This window comes from Mirounga angustirostris, unplaced genomic scaffold (genome assembly GCF_029215605.1).
Source record: "Mirounga angustirostris isolate CCGP_5_RB_7025 unplaced genomic scaffold, mMirAng1.0.hap1 SCAF_9, whole genome shotgun sequence".
Lineage (NCBI taxonomy): Eukaryota > Metazoa > Chordata > Mammalia > Carnivora > Phocidae > Mirounga > Mirounga angustirostris.
This window is the reverse complement of record NW_026991717.1, coordinates 99,003,980-99,020,946: the sequence shown is the minus strand read 5'-3', so window position 1 is coordinate 99,020,946 and position 16,967 is coordinate 99,003,980. Positions and strand designations below refer to the sequence as shown.

Here is a 16,967-nt window from a genome sequence, read left to right as displayed (position 1 = left end):
ATGAGAGGGGGAGGATCAGAGGGAGAAGCAGACTCCCTGCCGAGCAAGGAGCCCGATGCGGGACTCCATCCCGGGACTCCAGGATCATGACCTGAGCCGAAGGCAGTTGCTTAACCAACTGAGCCACCCAGGCGCCCCTAGCTGATAGCATTTTAACCACAGTAGAACCTCTTTCACAATTGGAGCCCATCCACTCAAACCCTGTCGCTGCTTTATTAAGTAAGCTTATGTCATATTCTAAATCCTCTGTTGCCATTTCCACAATCTTCACAGCTTCTTCACCAGTAGATTCCATCCCAAGAAACCAATTTCTTTGCTCCTCATTGTTCAGGTTTTGTTCTGAGATTGCAGTAGTTCAGTCCCATCTTCAGGTTCCATTTCTAATTCTAGTTCTCTCACTATTTCCACCATATCTGCAGTTACTTCCTCCACTGAAGTCTTGAATCCCTCAAAGTCATCCATGAGGGTTGGAATCTGTGACTTCCAAACTCTTGTTCATGTTGATATTTTGACCTTTTCCCATGAATCATGATGTTTCTAATGCCACCTAGAATGGTGACTTCTTTCAAGAAGATTTCTATTGCCTTTACCTGGATCCATCAGAAGAATCACTAACCATGGCAGCTGTAGCCCTATGAAATGAACTTCTTAAATAATAAGATTTGGAAATTGGGGGCGCCTGGGTGGCCCAGTCAGTTAAGCATCTGCCTTTGGCTCAGGTCATGATCCCAGGGTCCTGGCTTTGAGTCCCACATCAGGCTCAGCGGGGAGCCTGCTTCGCCCTCTCCCTTTGCCTGCTGCTCCCCCTGCTTGTGCGCTCACTCTCTCTGTCAAATAAATAAAATCTTTTTAAAAAATAAGATTTGAGAATTGAAATTATTCTTTGATCCATAGACTGCAGAATGGATATTGTGTTAGCAGCCATGAAAACAACATTCATTAATCTCGGTGTCCATCTCCATCAGAACTCTTGGGTGACCAGGTGCCTTTTCAGTGAGCAGTAATATTTTAAAAGGAATCTTTTTTTTTCCCTGAGCAGTAGGTCTCAACATTGGGCTTAAAATATCCAGTAAACCATGTTGTAAAACAGATGGGCTGTCATCCAGGCTTTGTTGTTCCATTTAGAGAGCACAGGCAGAGTAGAGTTAGCATTATTCTTAAGGGCCCTAGGAATCTCAGAATGGTAAATGAGTATTAACTTCAACTTCAAGTCACCAGCTGCTGCATTAACCCCTAGCAAGACAGCCTGTCCTTTGAAGCTTTGAAGGCAGGTATTGACTTCTCTCTACTATGAAAGTCCAAGGTGGGTCTTCCAATAGAAGAGGGTTTCATCTACATGGCAAATCTGTTGTTTAGTGTAGCCACCTTCATTTATTATCTGAGCTACATCTTCTGGATAACTTTCTGTAGCTTCTACATCAGCACTTGCTTCACTTTGTACTTTCATGTTATGGAGATGGCTTCTTTCCCTAAACCTCATGAACCAACCTCTGCTGTGCCTCAGACTTTTCTGCAGCTTCCTCACCTCTCTCAGCCTTCTTAGAATAGCAGTTAGGGCCTTGCTCTGGACTAGGCTTTGGCTTCAGTGACTGTTGCAGCTGGTTTGATCTTCTATCTAGACCACTAAAATTTTGTTCATATCAGCAATGAGGCTGATTCGTATATTCACTGGACTAGCACTTTAATTTCCTTCAAGAACTTTTCTCTGCATTCACAACTTGGTTAACTGTGGCACAGGAGGCCTAGCTTTTGGCCTGGCTCAGCTGTCAACATGCCTTCCTCACTGAGCTTAATCATTTCTAGCTTTTGATTTAAAGTGAGAGACATGCGATTCTTCCTTTGACTTGAGCACTTAGAAGCCGTTGTAGGGCTCTTAATTTCCCCGATTTCAGTATTATTGTATCTCAGGGAATAGGGAGACCTGAGGAGAGCGAGCGAGAGAGGTAGTCTGTGAAGCAGTCAGAACACAGATTTATAAATTAAGTTTGCCATCTTGTATGGGTGCAGTTCATGGTGTCCTAAAACAATTACAATAGTACTATGAAAGCTCACTGGTCACAGATCACCATAACAAAATAAGAATAATGAGAAAGTTTGAAATAGTGCCAGAATTACTGAAGTGTGACACAGAGACACAAAGTGAACAAACACAGTTGGAAAGATAGCACCAATAGACTTGCTCGACATAGGGTTGCCACAGACTTTCAGTTTGTAAAAAACGTAATATCTGTGAAGCGAGATAAAACAAGGTATGAATACAGTATTAACTACAGTCGCCATATTGTACATTACATCCTCATGACTTATTTATTTTATAACTGGAAGTTTGTACCTTTTGACCCCCTTCATCCGTTTCACCTACTCCCCACCCCTGGCAGCCACCAATCTGTTCTCTGTATCTGTGAGCTTGTTTTGGTTTTAATTCCACATATAAGTGAGATCATATAGTATGTTCTTCTCTGTCTGACTTCTTTCACTTAGCATAATGCCCTCGGGGTCCATCCATGTTGACCCAAATGGCAAGATTTCATTCTTTTTTTTATGTTGCATAGTAGTCCATTGTGTGTGTGTGTGTGTGTGTGTGCGTGCATACATAACCACATCCTCTATACCCATTTATCCATAGATGGTCACTTAGGTTGTTTCCATATCTTCCATATCTTGGCTGTTGTAAATAATGCTGCAATGAACATGATTCCAGTAAAGGCCTCTTTTTTACCTAAGGGTTATAATTAGGATAATGACTTATTTTCTGATAGGCAGGTAGTAATTATAAGTACGAGTTTTAATTATATTAAGTTTCAAATGACTTTCAATGAATGTTGTTATAGATGAAAAAGTAATACTTTGTTAAACTAGTTCCAGCATATTCTTTATATGCATTATCCCTGTGAAAAGTTTTTTTCTGGGCTCTAGCTACATAGTCTGTTGTTTAACAGATGTATCCAGATCTCACCACTCTCTAACTACAAAGTAAGGTGACATTTTAAATGTGTATATATATATATATACACACACACATATATATATATATATATCTGTGCAAGGCCGTATCACTATGAGATTCTGCTATGTGTGATTGTAAAAAGCTAAAATAACAGTGGCTTAAACACAAAAAGGTATATTTCTTTCCACTTACAAGAAGTGTGGATGTGTTAGAGTTCAGGGCTATGGGGCAGTTCCACTGTAACCAGGGACAGAGGCTCTTTGTGTTATTCAGCGTTCTGTCTTATGTAAGTCTTTAGGCTCTTGTAACCAGTTCCATGTGTGTGAGTGTGGTACCGTGTGGGACTGTGGTGCCCAAGCAATTCTCTAGGGATACCAGCTGGAGTTGTTCTACAGTTAAACTCAGTTCTGACACTGTCTCCCCAGAGATAGCATCAGATCCCACAGGTTAAGGACTAAGTCCTCCAAGACTGTCCCCCTCACCCCCTACCCTCAGAAGGCAGTCACAAGCCCAGATTGTTACCTGTACTTCTTACTGACCAGCTATTAATCAGAGGTTTCCACTGCTTGGGTTGGATTAATTTGTTAGAGCAGCTCGCAGAACTGAGAGACACATTCTACTTACTGGATTACTGGTTTAGTACAAACTATATAACTTAGGAACAACCAAACGGAAAAGATTCATAGGGCAAGTTATGTGGGAAGGGATGCAGTTTCTATGCTCTCTTTTGGTGCTCCATTCTTACTATAGTTCCAGGTGTTCACCAATCCGGAAGCTCTCCAGACTCTATCCTTTTGGGTTTTTAGGTAGACTTTTTTACGTAGGTATGGCTGATTAAATCATTGGCCATTGGTGATTGATTCAACTTTGAGCCCCTCTCCTCTCAAAGGAGGTGAGGGAGTGAGACTGAACATTCCAACCCTCTAATCACATGGTTGGTTCCTCTGGTGACCAGCCCCCATCCTTTGAAGTGGGGCATTGCAAAAGTCACCTCATTAACATAACAAAAGATGCCTTTATCTTTCTCATCTCTTAAGAAATTCCAAGGGTTTTAAGAGCTCTGTGCCAGAAAGACGACAGAGACCAAAGACATTTTTCTTATTATTGTTAAAACGAAATTCAACCGAGTAAATTTGAAGATATAGTTGGTTTTATTAAGCATTCATGAATCAGGCAGCATCCCAGGAGTTGTACGAAATGGAAGGTTTTATAGGAAGGAGGGTTTGGGCAAGAAGTTATTAAGAAAAGAAAGAACTGTTTGAGGCATAGTCATCTTCCCTTAGGGGAGAGGGCAAAGGATTTTATTAGGTAAGTGGATTACCTCATCTTCCTTTGGGGTATGGAGAGGACCCAAGTGACAGATTATCTGTTTTCTGATGAGGACATTTGTGACTGACAGGTTAAAAGTACATTTCTGGGGGAAAAATTGGAACTTCAATTAAGTTAGGTATTAAGCCCCAGTTTGGTGACTTGGTCTGGTATAAGTGACTCTATCTTCGGCCTATGGTTTTCTTTTTAGCGTTACAAATCACAATATTATAGTAAGTGACTTGATCCAAGAGATCTTCAGGAGCTCAAGACATATAGGTGGCAGTAAAGAAAGAGGTAAAAATCAAAGAGCTGTACCACCAGTAATTTGCAGTATCCTGTTACGAAAATTCAGTCACATGATGGAACCTAGCTGCACAAGGAGAGTAGAAAAAGTCTTTTAACCGCATATTGCTGCCCTGAATAAATTAGTATTCTGTTATAAGGAATAGGGGGAGAGTAGATATAGATAGGGTGGGCATCTAGCAGTTTCTTCCACAATATGTGATCTTTGTTTTTCCTGAATGTATTAGGGTTCTCCAGAGATGAAGAGATTATAAGGATTTGGCTCACACAATTAGGGAGGGAGGCTGGCAAGTTGGCAGAATAAGTGTTCAAAGGCCATCAAGAGGGAAGAGCTTAATGTTTCAGTTTAAAGGCCAGCAGGCTGAATTCCCTCTTATTTGAGGGAGGGTCGGCCTTTTGTTTATTCAGGCCTTCAAATGATTGGATGAGGCCCACCCACAACATGGAGGACAATCTGCTTTACTCAGTCTATTGATATACGTGTTAATCTTATTCAAAACCACTTACAGAAACACCCAGAATGTTGGAGCAAATATCTGGGTACCCTGTGGCCCACTTAACTTGATACATATAAGATTAACCATCATTATAGTCATCTTCAACTGAATATAAAACTAAAATATTTATATTGTAAAAACACCAAACAATTATAGACATTTATTATGTAGAAATCAAAATTTCCTTATATTCCTACCTCCCAGAGATACCTGTTAATAACAGCTTAGTGTATTTTTCTCCACTTACTTGTAGTATATATACTAGTATACATACTAATGTATATATCTTACAAAAACAGGATTACATTACTTAATATATATATATACACACACACACATATATACATATATAACATGTAGTACTGTGCTTTAATTTTTACGTTTTTATTCTAGACCTTATTCCATGTCATTAAATGTGGACCTACTTCTTCTGAACATTATTTCACTATGGATGTATTATCCATTCATTCATATTTTGATTTATTTAATGAATATTTTTCATACCTACTATGTGCCAAGCAACATTTATATGTCGGATCCTCTGTTGGTAGAAATTTAGGTCATTTTGTTTGTTTTTATTCTTTTGTTTTTTATTATAACAATGTTGAGGTAAACATCTTTATCTTCAGACATTTTTGCAAGAGTTTATTCTGTAAAGCATATTTCTAGAATTGCTCAATAAGAAGATACCCATATTTTAGGTTTTAAAAGGTGCTGCTAGCCAAGAGTTTGTCAACCTCAGCCCTGTTGACATTTTGGGCAGATAATTTATCATTCCTGGGCAGGGTGGTGTGAGGTCAGGGGAGCTGTTCTGTGCATTGTAGGATGTTTAGCAACATCGTTACCCTGGATACCAACAACACCGTCCCACCCCCAAGTTGTGACAATCAGAAATGTCTTCATACATTGCCAGATGTCAGGACGCCTGGGTGGCTCAGTCGGTTAAGCATCTGCCTTCGGCTCAATTCATGATCCCAGGGTCCTGGGATCAAGTCCGCTGTCAGGTTCTTTGCTCAGCAGGGAGCCTGCTTCTCCCTCTGCCTGTCACTCCCCCTGCTTGTGCTCTCTCTCTCTCTCTCTCTCTGACAAATAAATAAATAAAATCTTTTAAAAAACAAAACATTGCCAAATGTCTCCTGGTGGGGAGACTGTCCCAGGTTGAGAACCAGTACACTAGCCCTTCTCTCTTTTCCTGTTCCCGTGCCATATAGACAGCTGGGCTTGGGATGTCAGAGCCCAAGTTGAGTGAAGAGATGTCCACATGAGAGGCAGCCTAGCATGGGATATTGGAGGCCAACTGCAGTGAGGAAGGCAGTCACAAGGGATCATGGCTTATTGTGGGATGTCAGAGCACAGGCTGGATTAGGAGGGTTTCCAGCCATGAGGGCAGCCTGGCATGGGGTGTTCTGAGCCTCAGGCAGGGTGAAAGTATGTCCATATTAGAGAGGCAGGAATAGTCCTCTCTAGTCCAAAACAGAGAGTGCTTCATTTATATGGCTAAAGGCCTATTTATGATGGTTTCCTTACATTAGAGCTTGCTCCCTATGGAGATCCATTACTGATTTGATGATTTAATATCTTTTAAATCACATAATTAGGGATTTTTGGCTGATGTCTCTATTCTATTTGGAATTATTTTAATAGTAGGAGAAGCTAGTCCAAGAACATAGCTCACAGCTACGTAAGGCTCACTTGCTATCACCTGACAAGTACTTGAACCATGCAAATAATCCCATCTTTGTGGCTGACACTCAGTAACATAATCCTGAGCCAAAGAAACTAAATAGAAGAGTACATACTACATGATTCTATTATATAAGCTACTAAAACGCAAAAATAATCTGTGGTGCTAGAGGTAAGAATTGTTTACCCTTGGTAAGGGTAGCACTGGAAAGGAGATGCATGAGGGGGCTTCTGAAATGTTGATGTTTTCTTTCTTGATCTGGGTGGTTAACTTGTAAAAAGCCATTGAGCTGTATGTGTAAGATTAGCACACCTTTCTATGTGTGTGTCATTCTTCCAACAGAATGTCCACCCCCCAAAAAATAACCTGTTCTTTTACTCTTGGAAAATAGTCAGACTCTATTCTCTGAATCACATAATTATCAGAAAATAGAATGTTAATGGCTGACAGACCACAGCATAGACCAACTAAATAGGTTGGCACGTACCACTCAAACTGAGGAAGGCCCAATAAAAGTGCTCAGTCTACCAAATTTGCCAGGTGATATGATAAGCTGAATGAAATATGTCTTGTTCAGCAACATTCAGAATACTTTTATTGAAATTCTACTTTATCATAGGTGCTCTTATTTTTAGGTTTTGGAGGCACCTGAGGACACAGTACCTACTTCCATGTACTTCCTACATGGAAGTGAGGAAGACTAAGCAGTTAGAATACAATAACATAAACACTGATAAATGTGCAGAGTTAATTCACTGAAATCACAGAGAAGGGGAGGTCACCAAAGGATTCCTGAAGGAGAGAAGGATGAAAGTTAGCTAAATGAAGAAAATGGGGAAGAGCATCCAGGTAGGAGGAACAGCACATGCAGGGTACAGAATACAACTCAGCATCACACATTCAAGGAACTGTCCTTGTGACATGGACAGCACAGGGACCATCAGCATTATCTTATGTATCATCAAGAGCCTACCCCAGAGCCTGATTCATGATAGACATTCAGATATTATTTAGGTGAATAAATACCTAACATAGCATCTGTTATGTGAAGAGGTCATCAAAGAAAGATCATGAGCCTATAATTAATTCTAAGAAGCTCAGAGTTCATTTAGTAGGCAGTGAGGAGCCATTAAAGAACTTAAGTATTAGAATAACATGATTTGTGGTATTTTAGAAAGGTTCTCTGGGAACTCTGTAAAACAAGGATTGAATCTTTCTCTAGAAAGAGAGTAAGTTAGGGGAATTTGTGTATGTGTATACATGAATGTGTGTTCTTACACATGCGTGTGAGTAGGCATTTGGTGAGAATTGAAGCAATGGATACTACATATAGATAGGAAGTTCCTAAAATAAAATAGAAATGTTAAAGATTGTGAACTTAGAGTGTAGGCCCAGTGAATATGGGATGAATTTGAAGGTGATTTAGGAGATACAATAAAGAGGGATTAATGTCGGGTTATAAGAAGCATTTGAGGAAGAGGCATCTTGGATGACCCCCAGAGTTCTGTCTTGGGTGACTGGTTGAATACTGATAGCACACCATTTGCTATGATAGGGAACACAGGTTGAGTAACAGGTTTATGTTCCATTTTGTTTTCCAGGAATCTAGTGTGTTCCATGGCTACTTACGATTCTGGTAATTGTGATCTGTCTACTAGGAGGTGTTTAGTTGGCAGTTGAATATCTGGACAAGACCGAGGCCTGAACCAGAAAGATGATATGGTATTTGATAGCATACTAGTAGAATTTAAAGGTTGGGTAAAACTCCCAAAACATCTGTCAGTAGAATACATGTTTAGATTTATTAGGCTAAAGAGAGGAAAAGAGAAGTGCAGATGTTTGCTATAAACTTGTTTTACAGTTTTTCACTCTGCTTTTTTACTTCTCTGGTTTTTGTGGGGAGGCATGGTTGGCTCTGGTTTGTAAGTCTCATGATAGACTCTCAATATAAAATCTCCCAAATTCCTTGTTTTCAAATTACGAACACAACTAAACAGCCTATATTTCTTGGGGAGAAGGCTAAAAAGGGATTTTTTCTTTCTTGAGAAAGTTGTGTTGTATAGTAAAAAGAGCTTAGATGAACATTGGAGTCAAAGTTTGGTAGGAATCCTGCTTCTCATATTATTTAGCTATGTGCCTTTGGGCAAGTTATTTAGTTTCACTAAGACGTAGCTTATTTATTTGTAAAACTGCAGTAATTATAGCTATCTTTTAAGATTATTATAAAAATTAAATGAGATGAGCTTTTGGATCTGGAAGATAATGGCAACTGTCCAAATGTAAATCTCTCCACACATTCTCCCCAAAAGCCGTAAGACCAAACAGGACCACACATGTACACACACACACACACGGCCCATATATAAATCATACCTTCAGCATTACTACAACATAAATAATACCATGAATTTTAAATTGCTTTTATGTAAAGAAACAACAAATTACAACAATTCCTGTTGCTGCTACAAACCCCTGAGTCTGGAAAGTGGGGCAAAGAGAGGTTCAAGAGACAGTGAAGACAGGAAAGGAGATAGGAGGTTTACAATGAAGCACAAGCAAAATGACCCTCAGAAAGAAAACATCCCGCACACAACTGGGAAAATACAGACACAGGCCTGAGACTTAGGAATTCATAGCACTAGCTATAGGGAAGGTGTGTGAAAGAGAGGGACCACTAGCAGCATCAGAGATAGAGAAAGGATGGTGCCCCTCAGAGCCATTGCAGGGAGAGGAAAAAAGAAAGTAAGGAGAAAATAAGTGTCTGGAGAAATCAAAGAGAAACAAGGCACACAAGTTCAATACCCACCCACCCACCACCACCCCTACCACCACAACATCATCTGTTAAAACAGCTGCTTTTACTAATCTGCAGAAGCAGACAGCCTTCGACTAAGAACTCTATCCATAAAGTGCTCAGAAATAGAAAAAAATTAGATGCTATAAAAAGCTGCTTTAAGAGGAATACACAAAATATGAACCAATGTATTTCCACCAATAAAAATTCTTTCACAGAAAGGAAACACAAAACAGAGGGCAACTCTTATTTTTTTAATAACAGTTTAATATATAGTCTTATATTAGTTTCTGGTGCACAATATAATGATTCAACAATTCTGTACGTTACCCAGTGCTCATCACACTAAGTGTACTCTTTTTTTTTTTTTTTTTAAGATTTATTTGTCAGAGAGAGAGAGAGCACAAGCAGGGGAAGCGGCAGGCAGAGGGAGAAGCAGGCTCCCCACGGAGCAAGGAGCCCCATGTGGAACTCGATCCCAGGACCTCGGGATCATGACCTGAGCCGAAGGCAGTCACTTAACCAATTGAGCCACCCAGGTGTCCCGCACTAAGTGTACTCTTAATCCCCTTCATCTCTTTTACCCATTCCCTACGCACTGCCCCTCTGGTAACCATCAGTTTGTTCTCTGTATTTAAGGGTATTTTTTGGTTTGTCTCTTTTTTTCTTTGTTCCTTTGTTTCTTACATTCCACATATGAGTGAAATCATACGGTATTTGTTTTTTTCTGACGTATTTCACTAACGTTATACCCCCTAGATCCATCCATGTTGTTGCAAATGTCAAGATTTCATTCTTTTTTTATGTCTGAGTAATAATATTCGTGTGTGTGTGTGTGTGTGTGTGATCTTCTTTATCCATTCCTCTGTCAATGGACACTTGGGTTGCTTCCATAACTTGACTATTGTAAAAAGTGCTGCAATAAATACAGATGTGCATATATCTTTTCAAATTAGTGTTTTCCTATTCTTTGGGTAAATACCCAGTAATGGAATTAATGGATCCTATGGTAATTATATTTTTAATTTTTTTTTTAAAGATTTTATTTATTTATTTGCTAGAGAGAGTGAGAGTATACAAGGGGGAGGGGCAGGCAGAGGGAGAAGCAGGCTCCCCGCTGAGCAGGGAGCCCGATGTGGGACTCGATCCCAGGACCCTGGAATCATGACCCGAGCCGAAGGCAGCCGCTTAACCGAATGAGCCACCCAGGCGTCCCTGTATTTTTAATTTTTTGAGGAACCTCCATACTGTTTTCCACAGTGGCTGTACCAGTTTGCATTCCCACCAACAGTGTACAAGGGTTCCTTTTTCCTCTGCGTCCTCTTCAACACTTGTTTCTTCCATTTTTTATTTTAGCCATTCTGACAGGTATGAAGTAATATCTTATTGTGGTTTCAGTTGCATTTCCCTGATGCATCTTTTCATGTGTCTGTTGGCCATCTCATCTGTATGTCTTCTTTGGAGAAATGTCTGTTCATGTCTTCTGCTCATTTTTTAATTGGATTATTTGGGGTTTTTTGGTGTTGTATAAGTTCTTTATATATTTTGGATACTAACCCCTTATTGGATAAATCATTTGCAAAGATCTTCTCTCATTCAGTAGGTTGTCTTTTTGCTTTGTTGTTTCCTTTGCTGTGCAGAAGCTTTGTATTTTTATGTAGTCCCAGTAGTTTATTTTTGCTTTTGTTTCCCTTGCCTTAGGAGACATACATCGAAAAATGTTGCTACCACTGATGTCAGAGAAATTACTACCTTTGCTCTCTCCTGGGATTTCTATGGTTTCAGGTCTCACATTTAGGTCTTTAGTCCATTCTGAGCTTATTGTTGTGTATGGTTTAAGAAAGTGGTTCAGTTTCATTCTTTTGCATGTAGCTGTCCAGTTTTCCCAACACCATATGTTCAAAAGACTGTCTTTTTCCTTTGCATATTCTCGCCTCTTTTGTTGATTAATTGACAGTATAATCATGGTTTTATTTTTGGACTTTCTGTTCTGTTCCACTGATCTATGTATGTGTCAGTTTTTGTGCCAGTATCCTACTGTTTTGATTAGTACAGTTTTGTAGCATATTTTGAAATCTGGGATTATGATAACACCAGTTTTGTTCTTCTTTTCAAGATTGCTTTGACTATTCAGGGTCTTTTGTGGTTCCATACAAATTTGAGGATTATTTGTTCTAGCCCTGTGAAAAATGCTGTTGGTATTTTGGTAGGGATATCCTTAAATCTGTAGATAGCTTTAGGTAGTATGGATATTTTAACAGTATTTGTTCTCCCATTCCATGACCATGGAATCTCTTTCTGTTTCTTTGTGTCATATTTAATTTCTTTCATCGGTGTTCTTTTATAGTTTTCAGAGTATGGGGTCTTTCACCTCTTTGGTTAAGTTTATTCTCAGGTTTTTATTATTTTGGGGGCAATTGTAAATGAGATTGTTTTATGAATTTCTCTTTCTCCTACTTCATTATTAGTGTATAGAAAAGCATTGGATTTCTGTATATGGATTTTGTATCATGCAACCTTACTGAATTCATTTATCAGTTCTAATAGTTTTTTGGTGGAGTCTTCAGGGTTTTCTATATATAGTATCATGTCATCTGCAAATAGTGAATGTTTTACTTCTTTCTTACCAGTTTGGATGCCTTTTACTTCTTTTTCTTGTCTGATGCCTGTGGCTAGGACTTCTAGTACTATGTTGAATAAAAGTGGGGGAAGTGTACATTCTTGTCTTATTCCTGATCTTAGAGGAAAAGCTCTCAGTTTTCACCATCAAGTGTGATGTTAGCTGTGGGTTTTTCATATGTGGTCTTTGTTATGTTGAGGTATGTTCCCTCTAAACCTATTTGTTGAGGGTTTTTATCATGAATGAATGTTGCACTTTGTCAAATGATTTTTCTGAATCTATTGAAATGATCATATGGTTTTTATCTTTTCTCTTACTGATGTGATGTATCATAGTGACTGATTCGTGAATAATTGAACCATCCTTGCATCTCGAGAGTAAATCCCACTTGCTCAGAGTGAATGGTTTTTTTAATATATTTTCAGATTCAGTTTACTAATACTTTGTTGAGGATTTTTGCATCTGTGTTCATGAGAGATACTGGCCTATAGTTCTCTTTTTTTGTAGTGTCTTTATTGGTTTTGGTATCAGGGTAATGCTGGCTTTGTAGGATGAATTTGGAAGCTTTCCTTCCTCGTGTATTTTTTGGAATAGTTTGAGAGAAATATGTATTAACTCTTCTTTAAATGTTTGGTAAAATTCACCGGTTAAGCCATCTGGTCCTGGACTTTTGTTTGTTGGGAGTTTTTTGAATACTGATTCAATTTTATTGTTGGTAATCGGTCTGTTCAAATTTTCTGTTTCTTCTTGATTCTGTTTTGGGAGGTTATATGCTTCTAGAAATTAAGACATGTTTTCTACATTGATCAATTTGTTGGCATATAATTTTTCATAACATTCTTTTATAATCTTTTGTATTTCAGTGCTGTTGGTTATTATTTCTCTATTTTTAAAAAAATGTTATTTATTTATTTGACAGAGAGAAACACAGTGAGAGAGGGAGCACAAGCAGGGGGAGTGGGAGAGGGAGAAGCAGGCTTCCTGCCGAGCAGGGAGCCCGATGTGGGGCTCGATCCCAGGACCCCAGGATCATGACCTGAGCTGAAGGCAGACGCTTAACGACTGAGCCACCCAGGCGCCCCTATTATTTCTCTTTCATTTCTGATTTTATTTCAGTCTTTCTTTATGATGAGTCTGGATAAAAACTTATCAATTTTTTTTTCTCATTTCAGAGAACTAGCTTCTGGTTTCATTGATGTGTTCTATTTTTTTTTAAATTTTTTGTTTAGTTCTGCTTTAATCCTTTTATTTCCTTCCTTCTGTTTTTGTGTTTTATTTTCCCTTTTCTATCTCCTCTAGATGAAAGGTTAGGTTGTAAATTTTTCTTGCTTCTTGAGGTAGGCCTATATATTGCTACAAACTGCCCTCTTTTTTTTTTTTTTTTTTAAAGATTTTATTTATTTATATGACAGAGAGACAGCGAGAACAGGAACACAAGCAGGGGGAGTGGGAGAGGGAGAAGCAGGCTTCCCGCTGAGCAGGGAGCCCGATGTGGGACTCGATCCCAGAACCCTGGGATCATGACCTGAGCCAAAGGCAGATGCTTAACGACTGAGCCACCCAGGCGCCCACAAACTGCCCTCTTAAAACAGCTTTTGCTGCATCTCAAAGGTTTTGGATTGTTGTGTCATTTGTCTCCACGTTTTAATTTTCTCTTCGGTTTCTTGGTTGACCTATTCATTATTTTAGTAGCATGTTATTTATCATCCATATATTTGCATTCTTTCCAGATCCTTTCTTGTGGTTTATTTCTAGTTTCAAGGCATTGTGGTCAGAAAAGATGCATGGTATGACTTCAGTCTTTTTTAATTTGTTGAGACTTGTTTTGTGTCCTAACGTGATCTCTTCTGGAGAATGTTCCTTGTTCACTGGAAAAGAATGTGTATTCTGCTGTTTTTTAATGGAATGTTCTGAATGTATCTTGTTAAATCTGTCTGGCCCAATGTATCATCCAAAGCCACTGTTTCCTTGTTGCTTTTCTGTTTGGATGATCTATCCATTGATGTAAGTGGGGTGTTAACGTCTCCTACTACTATTGTATTACTATCAATTACTTCCATTATGTTTGTTATTAGCTACTTTATCTAGTTAGGTGCTCCCATGCTGGGTGCATAAATATTTACAATTGTTACATCTTCTTTTTGGATTGTTCCTTTTGTAATCATGTGATGTCCTTCTTAGACTCTTGTTACAGTCTTTGCTTTAAAGTCTATTTTGTGTGATTATAAGTATTGCTACCCAGCTTTCCTTTCACTTCTGTTTGCATGATAAATGCTTTTCCATCAGGTCAGTTTCAATATACATGTGTCTTTATATCTGAAATCAGTGTCTTGTAGGCAGCATATAGATGGGTCTTGCTTTTTTATCTATTCCATCATTCTGTATCTTTATCAGAGCATTTAGTCTATTTACTTTTGAAGTAATTGTTGATAGGTATGTACGTATTGCCATTTTGTTACTGGTTTTATGGTTATTTTTATAGTTTTTCTCTGTTCCTTCTCTTGCTCTCTTTCACAGTTTGCTGGCTTTCTTTGGTGATATATTTGGATTCCTTTCTCTTCTATTTTGCATATCTATTACTGGTTTTTTATTTGTGGTTAGCATTAGGTTTATCTATAACATCTTATGCATATAGCAGTCTATATTAAGCTGATGGCCTCTTAAATTTGAACCCATTCTAAAAGCACTAAATTTTTACTCCTCACCCACTTCCACATTTTAAGTATATGATGTCATACTTTACATCCTTTTATTTTGTGAATCCCTTGACTGATTTTTATAGATATACTTAATATTACTGCTTTTATGCTTCCTACTGTTCTTACTCCTGCTTATGGTCTTTCCTTTCCAAAGAGTCCCCTTTAACATTTCTTGTGAGCTTAGCTGGTTTAGTGATGATGAAGTCCTTTAATTCTTGTTTATCTGGAACAGTCTGTCTCTCCTTCTGAATGATAGCCTTGCTGGATAGAGTATGTTTGGTTGCAGGGTTTTTTCTTTCAGCACTTTGAATATATCATGCTACTCCCTTCTTGCCTGAAATTTTTTTTTCTAAAAAAAATCAGCTCATAACCTTATGGAGTTTCCCTTGTGTTTGTTTCTCTTACTGCTTTTAAAATTCTCTCTTTATCACAATACTTTGCCATTTTAATTACTGTGTGTCTTGGTGTGGACCTCCTTGGGTTGATTTTGTTGGGGGTCCTCTGTACTTCCTGGATCTGGGTTTCTGTTTCCTTCCCCAGATTCAGGAAGTTTTCCACTATTATTTCTTCAAATACATTCTCTGCCCCCTTTTCTCCATCTTATCCTTTTGGGATCCCTATAATTTGAATGATTCTACACTTGATGGTGTTACTGAGTGTCCTTAATCTATTCTCATTTTTTTCTTTTTTTTTCTTCTGTTGAGTTTGATTGTTTTTCATTACTCTGTCCTCCAGGTTGCCAATCCATTGCTCTTTCCTTTAGTGTACTGTTTATTCCCTTTAGTGTATTTTTTATTTCGGTTATTGAGTTCATCTCTGATTGATTCTTTTTTAAATGTTTTCTCTTTGTTGATGTTCTCACTGAGATCCTCCACTCTTTTCTGAAGTCCAGTGAATATCTTTATGACCATTACATTAAATTCTCTAGCAGGCATATTACTTATCTCCATTTCATTTAGCTCTCTTGTTCTGTTTTGTCCTCTTCTTTATTTGGGACATATTCCTGTCTCCTCATTTTGCCTAACTCTCTGTTTCTATGTGTTAGGTAAATCGGCTACATCCCCTGCTCCTAACGGCAATGGCCTTAAGATGAAGATTCCTATAGTGCCCAGCAGTGCAGTGTCCCCCCTGTTCACCAGAACTTGGCACTCCAGGTGTCTCCTATGTGTGTTGCATGTACCCTACTATTGTGGTGAGCCACATTGCCTTCAGTCCAGTCGTCTGCAGTGACTCCTTGCCTGTTGCAGGCCATGGTCCTTGTGTCATTAATGGGCCAGTCTGGGGCTGCCTTGGGCTTGAGTGGAGTCAGAGCAGGTGCTTGTCAGAGATATAATATCACTGAACTGCAGGGTGCTTTCTCTTTGTTGTCCACTGAGAGAAGCTTTTGTTGGTAGGTGGGACCTGCAGTCAGACCACATGTCTGGCCTCTGCCTACTGCTGGGGCTGCAGTCAGACTGGGGTGTGTGATTGCCTTCCCCTCTCCCCAAGGCAGGAGTCACTTTGGAGCAGTGCTGGCCTCTTTTGGGGCTACTTGCACACTGCCACGCTTGTTGCACTGCTTTGGGTGGACTCCTGCTGAGGGCTTGTTGGAGGAGACAGGTCCACAGGAAAGAGCTCTGTTAACAAGGTAGGTGGAGAGAGTTCCCAGTGGTTCTCCCAGGTGTCTGTGTATCTCTGCTGGGGGTGGGGGGAGGGAAATGGCACCTTCCAGCTCTTTTGTTCTTGGAGAAGTCTCCTAAAAATCCCTGTCTCTCCAGCATACATTCTGAGATTCATAAATGAATCTTCCCCAGGTGTTTTTCAGACTGCTCTTTCTAATCTATATCTCAGTGGGGCTCTTTCTTACACTGTCTCTTTTCAGTCAGGGACTCACTTTCTTTTCTTTTTTAAAAAAATTTTATTTATTTATTTGACAGAGAGAGACACAGCTAGAGAGGGAACACAAGCAGGGGGAGTGGGAGAGGGAGAAGCAGGTTTCCCGCCGAGCAGGGAGCCCAATGTGGGGCTCAATCCCAGGACCCTGGGATCATGACCTGAGCCGAAGGCAGACGCTTAACGACTGAATCACCCAGGCGCCCCAGGGACTCACTTTCTATCACTCTCTGGCTCTCC

General features: G+C 39.3%; 1 protein-coding gene and 1 long non-coding RNA gene across 6 annotated transcripts in view; both read left to right on the top strand.

The window, feature by feature from the left end:
- Positions 1-16,967, top strand: part of DDHD1 (DDHD domain containing 1) — a 98,765-nt gene that overhangs the window by 21,644 nt on the left and 60,154 nt on the right. The gene's annotated exons all lie outside the window — the stretch shown is intronic.
- On the top strand, positions 743-16,734 carry LOC135361616 (uncharacterized). The gene is made up of 2 exons (XR_010405175.1): positions 743-10,075; positions 15,901-16,734. It is a non-coding gene; the product is annotated as an uncharacterized LOC135361616 (long non-coding RNA).